The sequence below is a fragment of the Mus caroli genome, unplaced genomic scaffold (assembly GCF_978045245.1).
Source record: "Mus caroli unplaced genomic scaffold, Mus_caroli_1 scaffold_12, whole genome shotgun sequence".
Taxonomy (NCBI): domain Eukaryota; kingdom Metazoa; phylum Chordata; class Mammalia; order Rodentia; family Muridae; genus Mus; species Mus caroli.
The window spans coordinates 107,302,067-107,312,164 of NW_028227267.1; the positions used below are offsets into that span (position 1 = coordinate 107,302,067).

Here is a 10,098-nt window from a genome sequence, read left to right on the forward strand (position 1 = left end):
CATCATATAAATAAGAGACAGGCCATGGATTTCACTGGCATACATACAAATATGGCTGGCTAATTAGATTGGAAATATTGAAAATATCAGAAAGGCACTTTTAGGAAATTACAACAGGAGAAATTGCACCGCAAATGAGGTGCAGGCAGCTTGTTGAAGTGTGTAACCAGGACATCTGTTTGGTGCTAAAACAACTAATGGTCTAAGTAAGCAAAACAGAGTTTTTATCTTAAGCCATTTAACCATTTTCAGATAATTAATCTGGCACTTTAATTTCTTCCTGTGCATTTCACACTAATTTTCCATTAGCAGCCTGCCAATTTTCTATTTACATGAATCTGCAGAGCCTGCTTTTACAAAGAAATGACAAAGAGCTAGCATTAGGGAGTCCTTTAAGATAAAAAGTCTTTTAAAATAAAATTCCTGAAACAAACCTTTGGCTTACTTTATGGAAGAGTTCAGAATTAAGTGTCAAATTTAAATTTGATATGCCTTGTGGTTTGACCTTGTCAATTAAGACAATTAGTAATTCAGGACTTATACTAAGAAAAAAGGGCAATTTGGCAAAGGAAATTGATGTATCCTGTTCTTTTGTTTGCATGGGAAATGAATGATAGAGAGATCCTGCACTGGCAGAGCCGAACTTTACAACAGGCGACAGGAAAGCATTAGCTTCCTTTGTCCAGTGTATTGTTCACAGTGCAGTTGGTGCTGTTGGAAGAATAACCATATGCTAAGACATTTATTTCCTATTAAAATTTTAAGAAAGCACTAAAAGAACCTATTATCATACCTTGATTATCCAATCTAATTTAATTCTCTGTTAAAGAATATTAATTTGAAAAATGCCATGGATATAGTTGTCTACAGCAGGGACTGGTGATAACACAGAAACTAAATATTCTAACCATGCTGGATGTACAGTCTTCACTACTGACATTTTCAAGGTAGAAGTATATTTGAAACATGATTATGGAATATGTGTGTAACTGGGTGAAGCTATATTCCAATAAACATTATGAATTTAGGCTGAAGGAATGTTACCTTTCCCTTGTGCTAGAAAGAACTAACAATTCACATCAGCACTAATCTAGACTGGGGAAGAATATAATCCTGATTTTTCCCCCCATTTTCTTCTGAAGAAAAGATATATACAGTCCAGATGCATTGTATCTTTTTTTTTTACTTTATGTTATGATTTATAAAGTCAACTCAAATAAACAGAGCACACCTTTCAAAGAAAGAAACTAATGCAACACATCACAGAGAACCTGAACTCTAACTTTAGAATGGATTTCTAAGACTGGCATTTATGAAGACTTGCTGTTTCAGTAAGATCTGACTCGATAATGGAATAGATGAACAGCCTGACTGAAAGAAAGGTCAAGAGTTGAGCTTCCCAAAGGATTTTAACAAAAGTGATATTGAAAGACGATGTGTGATGTGCTCATGGAACAAAGACTAGGTTATTGTAGGTTAGGCTCCATAGAGCAAAACTCCAAAAACACTGAAGAGTGATCTCCCTCTTCAGGATGTCTTCATGACATGAAGAATATGTCACCAAAGGCAAGAAACAGTGTCTGAATGTTCTCCATGGGCTATCTCACCTAATCCCACAGTTTATACATCAGATTCTCATTGATTACCTTGCATATAACCCACTTAGCAAATCAGACTTTAAGAAATACACTTGAAAGAGGAAAGACTAATTTTGTCTTGGGTGAATAGAAGAGATGTATGACGGTGTCCCAAACCAAGGATAAATACATCAGATGTTAAATATTATACTGGAAATTCTACCATATTGTCATCAAATTAAATTTTTTTAAATGAGAAACAGTAACCGCAGGACAGTAAAGACAGAATAGAAAGTCCCTTTTCAACAACACAATACCATTTGCTGTTTCCAAATTCTGAAAACCATAAACCAGAATCCTTGTGGCTTAAAATTTCTGGTTTTAAATTGATACCAAAATTAGGCAACAGACCAGTAAAATATGATTTCATAGCACTGCATTTATAAAATCAGAGGTAATCGGTTTCTTTGTGAAACTAAAAGAACGTTAAAGTGCTGCTGTGTGTCACAAACTCTGGCGCCAGTTTTCAAGATGTTTACATTTACAACCCTTCCTTGGTAAACAAGGAACTCGAGAAACTTGGCAGAAAGTTAAGCAGCCTGCAGATGTGCACAATCATTTTCTAAAAGCCTTTGGGAATGAAGATTCTTCATTAGCTCCTATGTTACGGAGTCTTTCCTTGATGGTGTTTCTCTTCTACATCGGCACAGCTGACATCTTCCACATATGTCCCAAGAGCTCATTGGATTGTTTTAAAGCTCAAATGTTCTCAATCTGCCTTCCTTATTTTTCAAGATGACTGCCATGTAGAAAAATATCTCATTGATTGGAGTGTAAATTTATTATTGGAATAAGTTCTTTAGTGTAATTTGTATTTTACAAGAGAAACCTTTTGTCCATTTAAAGTTATCATATACTGGCCATCAAGTGTTGGAAGATATATACATTATAAAATAAGGGAGAATTTCTGTATTAAACAGTCATGGAGAAATTATTAAAATTTAAGTAAGTATGGGGAAGAATGAATAAAATTCACCTAGAGTAGATGACATACAGAAAGTAATTATTTAATAGGTTCTTATGTTTTATAAATATATAATTTACAAGATAATTCATCTGTTTCTGTTAATTATGAATATATCATTTGATAGTAATTAGTTTTATATATTACAAGTGTTTCTAATAACTAAATGAATACACATATACTATAATGGGAAAATATGCAAATACAGTTAAGAGTAAATATGTCTGACTACATGACATATGTATGACCTTCGAGGATGACTGGTTTTAAGTGGAAATACCTTACCACACTCCATAATATTTCTTCCTTTTCATCCTTTGCAGAATATGTGTGATTTCTCTGCTTGATATACATATTCCCACACATTTGGAACCTGAACTTTGATGTGGATTGTCCCATTAGACTCCAGGAATTTTCTTTTTGTATTTCAGATGTCTATCTAAGGAATTTGTCTAGATCTTGAGTTCACTAACTCAGGTAGTCAAGCTGGCAAGCATTGCCTGGGAATTCCCTACCTCAGCCTCTTTAGGTCATGACAATGGCTCCTCTCCTCTGGCATTTATATGGACATAGAGGACCTGGTCTCTCATCTTCAAGCTTGTATACCAGTATTTTATTAGCTGAGCCATCTCTCCAGCTTCCACTTTCCCAATCTTCTATGTAAAACTATACTAGAGAAGACAAAATCCTTAATCTTTATTGAGGATATCGATCTTATGTGGGAGTAGAGAGAACTCTATTTGTGACAAATATATAAAAATCATACTATTGATGCTGACTTTCATTTGGCCTAAGTGTAAAATAGCCTAAAGTGATGTGATCATTTGGTCCTAGAATCATATATGTTCTACTCATATATGTTCTATTCAGTTTCTGGATATTTAGTTTATATATACCTTATAGCTCTATATTCTAAATGTGTGTATGATTGGTTATATATGGTAGAGAAACATACAGTATTTTGTTATTTTCATTGTGAAATATAGTATCAGAATTAAAAAAACAAAAGATTTAGTTATTTATTTCGTGACTACACTGTCTTTATCTTCAGAAACACCAGAAGAGGTCATCCGGTCATATTACAGTTGGTTCTTAGCCACCACGTGGTTGCTGGGACTTGAACTCAGAACTTAAGGAAAAGCAGTCAGTGCTCTTAACTGCTGAGTCATCTCTCTGGCATATATTATTAGTTTTATATGGAATTCATACTAGAAAGAAGAAAAATTAATATATAAGTTTTGACAAATGTAGTTGCTCTTCAAAGTGATAATAGTGTCAGGGACAAGTCATTGACAATTTGAATTAGATTACTGTGCATTCCCACACACACATCTATAATGGCATTTGAGTGTTACTTTTATTGAGTTTGTTATTTTTAAACTTCATTATTTATTAGAAATATTTATGGTATATTTTTAAAAAAAATATTCTATGCATATGCTTCTAGATTAAATAATAGAATATTTAAACCAAAACTCATCAGGTAATTTTCAGTACTTTAATTGCTTCAGAACTATAACAAAAATACTTTCTTTTTTGGTAGTATGTCATATTCTAGCCCTGTTTAATCTTCAATACTTTAAGTTCATGTTAAAACTTTTATAAAGTCATGTGCTAATGAGCTGTAACAATAAATTCAAATGAACAATGAGACTTCTTACTTGAGGTTTTACCAGATGCTGTCTTGTGCATAACTTACATATTCATATTTTTAGAATTTAAAATAATTACAACATTAATATTGCTATGAATTAGCAATTTTACATTTGAAAATAAAATAGAAATGGCAGTTTTGAAACTTAATTATATGTAATTATTAACATGAAATTTTATCGGTTATATACATTAATAATTTTCAAGAATTACCCATTTTGTAAATGCAATCTTAGGTGTGTTTTAAGGAAAGTAGTTGAATATAAAGGAGGACATATTTCTTGATTGTTTATCTCCTCATCTTTGACTGATGACATTATCACTGCTATAGCAAATAAAACCCTGGTGGCATCATGAGGATAGATTTACTGTTTTATAATTCTGACATAAGAAACTATCCGTGTCTGATCAGAAACCAACATTTGAAGTGATTATGGGTTGAAGTTTTTTCTTTTCTAGAAGTATGTGACTCTCTCCCTTGCCTTTCCTAGAATTTACAGACTATCTGTGTTACTTGACTTAAGACTCCTAGGCTATCTTCAAAGTCAACAATGATCAGTTGCACCTGTACATGTTTTCTGTGATTACCTCTCTGGTCTTCTTATAACTCTAAGTAATGCATATTAAGATGTCTGGCATTATAATGTAAAGACTTTTAGAGAGAATATTTCTACTTAACACCAATGGTTGGTAAAGAGATGAATAAACCATAATAATATTGTGTAGAGTTCTCCTTTTGTGAGAATATCCGTAGACTAACAAGGTGCATGGATCACTTCTGGACTGTTATATTGTAGTTTAATTGTATATTTTATGTAACCATGAGAGACATTTTATGTGTCAGGAAAAAACTGTTATTATAATAAATGTGGATGAAAATTTACCTAAAGAGTTCTTAGCCGATATTTGGCAACTCTGGAGATAAATAAAATTATTCTCAGGATAAAGGGAAACCATCATTTAGAAATAGCAGAAAAGGTAAATTATGCAACTCTAATATTAACTAAGTACTCCAATTAATTACAATATATATGAATTTCATATTATTTTAATATACATGGCAGAGTTTTCTCATTATAACAGAGACCAATAAACCAATTTGTGTATATTTATAGAATGAATTCTCTAATATTTGGATTAAAGACCACTGAAAGAAGTTACTTTAATTTGGACAAAGATGGGGAATAAGGGAAAACAATGTATTTCTAGTCACAACATGACTGAAGTTCAAATAAGCATGCTATTTGATTGGAACAAGATTGGGAGAGCTGTGTTAGTCCATCTGAGTTCAAACTCTCTTTTTATCATAAAGGTGCTAAACTAATATATACCCATATGTCATTAATCACTAGTTATATCCCCCAAATCCTTCCTCCAAATACAATTGACAGATGACTTCAGAGTTTGGTTTCTGTTAAATGACCTGGTTTGCTAATAAATCTTTTTTCCTGTTTTCTTTTTTAAATTCTTCTCTCATAAAATACATGCTTTCCTCCTTCCTCCACTTCTCCAAGACCCCACCTCTCATCCTCCCCAGATACATTACTCCTGTTTCCTTTCAGCAAAAAACCAGATTTCCCAAGAATATCAACTGCAATAAGATGCAATAGCTGGGATAATAAGATGCAATTAGACTAGGCACAAACACTCATATAAAGGCAGGAAAAGGAAAAGGGACCCATAAACAAGAAAGACTCAGAGGCACCCCCACTCCCACTGTCGGGAGTCCCACAAGAACTCCAAGCCAAACAACTGCAGCATCTATGCAGAGAATTGAGCATAGACCGATGCATTCTCCATGATTAACACTTCAGTTTCTTTGTGTCCCAATGAGCTTTTCTTAGTTAATTCTGTGGACCATGTTCTCCTGGTGATCTCAACCCATCTGTCTCTACAGTTCTTCTATTCCTTCTGTTTTGGGGGTTTCCCAAGATCCATTTAATGTTTCTCTATGGGTCTCTGCATCTGCTCCCAATGGCTGCAAGTAGAAGTCTCTCTGATGATGATTGAGCTAATAAAACATCATTGAGCATAGGAGAATATCTTAACAAATTATTTAATTGACGATTTATTTTTTTGTTGTTGTTTTGTTGTGTTGGTTCTACCTGAAATCTCTAGCACCTGTAAGTTTCATTTCCTGGCCATCATAGCATTGGAGGTCATAGGCTTCCTCTCATGGTTTGTGCCTTAACATAGAGAAGTCATTGGTAGGTCACTCCCTCAAGCTCTAAGCCCACATTTCCCAGCACATGTTGAAGGAAGGACAAGTCCAGAGTGGCTGATTTGTTTTCCTAGTCCCACCACTGAAGGCCTTAAACCATAAGATAAATGACAACAATATCATGCTAATAGACTATATTAAATGTTAATAAACAGTTTTAAATAGACTTCATAAAAAATCAGCATTCATTCTATGCTTTGATGAACAGATACTCAAGGTTTCCTGCACTAGAAGCATGACAATTGGAATAGTCATGGCTGTCACTACTTTAAGCATAGTGATTAAGTGATGCACATATTAGACAATTCAGTAGGAACATGTGCTATGGTTCCCACAAAAAGCACAAAAAATACTTTTCAGTATTTTATGTATTAATGGCATGAGTAACTTTTTTTGCATTTAGTACTGAGATTATAGGACAACAGTGATACTACAGGTAAATGAAGAGCAATGAGGGTTACAAAATAAAAGAAAGACTGAATGAAAGACAATCAGAGATAGAAAAAGGAGTCCAAAGAGGGCAGCTGCCAGAGACATGTTCAAGGTAATTTAGAGATTTGTGGGGCCAGCAAGCCTGAGCCTGCTCACCTTCAGAGTCTATGCAGCACCCAAAAAGGACTCACCTCACAAAAGTTACATGAAGGTCCATGAACTTTGACTATACTCAGTTCCTGAGGGTCAATCTAAATATGGGGGGGGGGTCAAGGACTCAATTTGAAGAAAACATCTCACAACTCGGACATTGTTGTGAGCCATATACAAGTTTGTGTCAGGAAATATACTCCCATACTAAGCCCAAGTTGGATCACTTTGTCCAGTGGGGAGTAAACAACTATAACTATCTTCACAATGAGCCTCCTGGATTTTTCCCAAGAGTCAGTGTTTTGCTGGTTTTGTTTGCTAGAGGTTCAAAAAATAAAGAAGGTGGTGTATCCTTCTTTTTTTTCCCATGGGATTATCTGCCTCTGTCTCTTGCCCAGATCACTGGGGAGAAGTTATAAAACTGCGGATTATGAGGGTACATAGTTGTAGAAGATTGGAAGCAAAATTTTCAGAAGCCAGGTGTTTTTTTTTTCTTCAAGTGGTACAAGTGCTGGTTAATTTTCATCAGTGTGACACAAGCTAGAGACATCTGGTGAGTTTGGGCTCAACTGAGAAAATGCCTGCGTTAGAGTATCTGCAAGTCGTTGGGTAATGTTCCTGACTAATGATTCATGTGGGACAACCCAGTCCACTGTGAACAGTGCCAATTGCTAATTAAGTCATGAGAAAACCTACAAATGGCAACAACAACAAACAAAACAAGGAACAATAAACACAGCTATTCCACTGTCTCTGCTTCAGTTCCTGCCTCCAGTTAGTGTTAAATTCATGAGATGACCTTTCTAAGTGATGAACTGTGGCCTGTAAATCAAAGAAACACTTATTTCCCCAAGCTTTTTTTTTTTTTTTGCTAGTATTTTTAACAGAAGTACAGAGCAAACTAAGAGAATGCAGTATCTAAATTAAAATAGTGAGGATTTTTAGAGTTATCTTTTTCAATGTAGAATGTTTCAGTTATTGAAAAGCAGCTGGTATATTATCAGTTTTATACTGGATGATACAATGTATAATTATCAAGCCTATAGTCATAGCCAGTAGCTTTTAAAAATAATGTTAAAACAATAAAAGCAAAAGGGGGTCTTAGGGGCACAGGGGCTCAGAACTTTAATCTTAGTAGACAAGGACAGGTAGAGCTCTATGAGTTTGAAGCCTGTCAGAATTACATTGTAAAATACTGGACAGCTGGCCAGGTGTGGTGGCACATGCCTTTAATCCCAGCACTCTAGAGGCAGAGGCAGGCAGATTTCTGAGTTTGAGGCCAGCCTGGTCTACAAAGTGAGTTCCAGGACAGCCAGGGCTATACACAGAAACCCTGTCTCAAAAAAATAAAATAAAATGGACAGTGAGGCAAAAGAAAGGAAAACAACAACAACAACAACAAAACAGTACAATTTCTAAATTATATTGACTGTGTCTCAGGTCCTTCCAATAAAGAAATTATGGAAGCAAAATAGAGAAGACTGGTTTATTTGAAGCAAGAATAGCTAAAACACGCCGGGCGTGGTGGCGCACGCCTTTAATCCCAGCACTCGGGAGGCAGAGGCAGGCGGATTTCTGAGTTCGAGGCCAGCCTGGTCTACAAAGTGAGTTCCAGGACAGCCAGGGCTATACACAGAAACCCTGTCTCGAAAAACCAAAAAAAAAAAAAAAAAAAAGAATAGCTAAAACACAATCTCCAGAAGCATAGGACAGATATTGGTCAAAGATGCATTTGCTCTCTGAAATGACTGAGAACTTAGTCCATTGTAAAGTGAAGCATGTCCGTGTGCATGCTTCTTTCTAGAATTGGAAGGTAAATGTCTGAGTGTAGAGAATGATTTTCAGTAGAACGCTCAACCTCTAATAGAGTATCTACTATCAATCCTCCACCCAGGCTGAGGGGCTATATGGGAAAAGGGAGCAGAGAGTTTGTCATGGCTAGATACTATGTAGGAGCAGAATAAAAAGGACCTCCCTGACATGATGAGATCCATGTACAATTGACCTCACACTTCCATGGCTGCCTGCACAGGAATTAGCCATTTAACATTCTATTGTGGAAGGGACCATGCTCATGTGTCCCAATATCTTACTGACAGATAGTTAACAGTGGTTGCCTTCTGAGGAAAGAGAGTCTATTTGATTTAAAGATATGTCCACTGGCAGATCAACCAAGCTCCATTGGAGAGTCTCATGTGAATGAGTGAGTTCAGCAAAGTGGACTCTGATTATATAGTTTTTCAGTTTTAAATATTTTTCCTTTTTTTAAAAAATTAGGTATTTATTTCATTTACATTTCCAATGCTATCCCAAAAGTCCCCCACCCACTCCCATTTCTTGTCCCTGGCATTCCCCTGTACTGAGGCAAATAAAGTTTGCACTACCAATGGGTCTCTCTTTTGACTGCTGGCTGACTAGGCCAACTTCTGATACATATGCAGCTAGAGACAACAGCTCCAGGGGGTACTGGTTAGTGCATATTGTTTTGTTACCAATTCTAAGAAGGGGCAAAGTGTCCACTCTTTGGTCTTCATTCTTCTCAAGTTTCCTGTGTTTTGCAAATTGTATCTTATATCTTGGCTATTCTAAGTTTCTGGGCTAATATCCACTTATCAGTGAATACATATTGTGTGAGTTCTTTTGTGATTGGGTTAGCTCAATCAAGATGATATCCTCCAGGTCCATCCATTTGCCTAGGAATTTCATAAATTCATTCTTTATAATAGCTGAGTAGTACTCCATTGTGTAAATGTACCACATTTTCTGTATTCATTCCTCTGTGGAGGGGCATCTGGGTTCTTTCCTGCTTCTGGCTATTATAAATAAGGCTCTATGAACATAGTGGAGCATGTGTCCTTCTTACCAGTTGAGACATTTTCTGGATATATGCTCAGGAGAGGTGTTGCTGGATCCTCCGATAGTACTATGTCCAATGTTCTGAGGAACCACCAGACTTATTTCCAGAGTGGTTGTACAAGCTTACAATCCCAACAATGGAGGAGTGTTCCTCTTTCTCCACATCTTCTCCAGCATCTGCTGTC

General features: G+C 35.7%; 1 pseudogene; it reads left to right on the forward strand.

The window, feature by feature from the left end:
• Nucleotides 1–7,010: 7,010 nt before the first annotated feature.
• Nucleotides 7,011–7,614, forward strand: LOC110309005 (MICOS complex subunit Mic26 pseudogene; annotated as a pseudogene).
• The last annotated feature ends 2,484 nt before the right edge of the window (nt 7,615–10,098 follow it).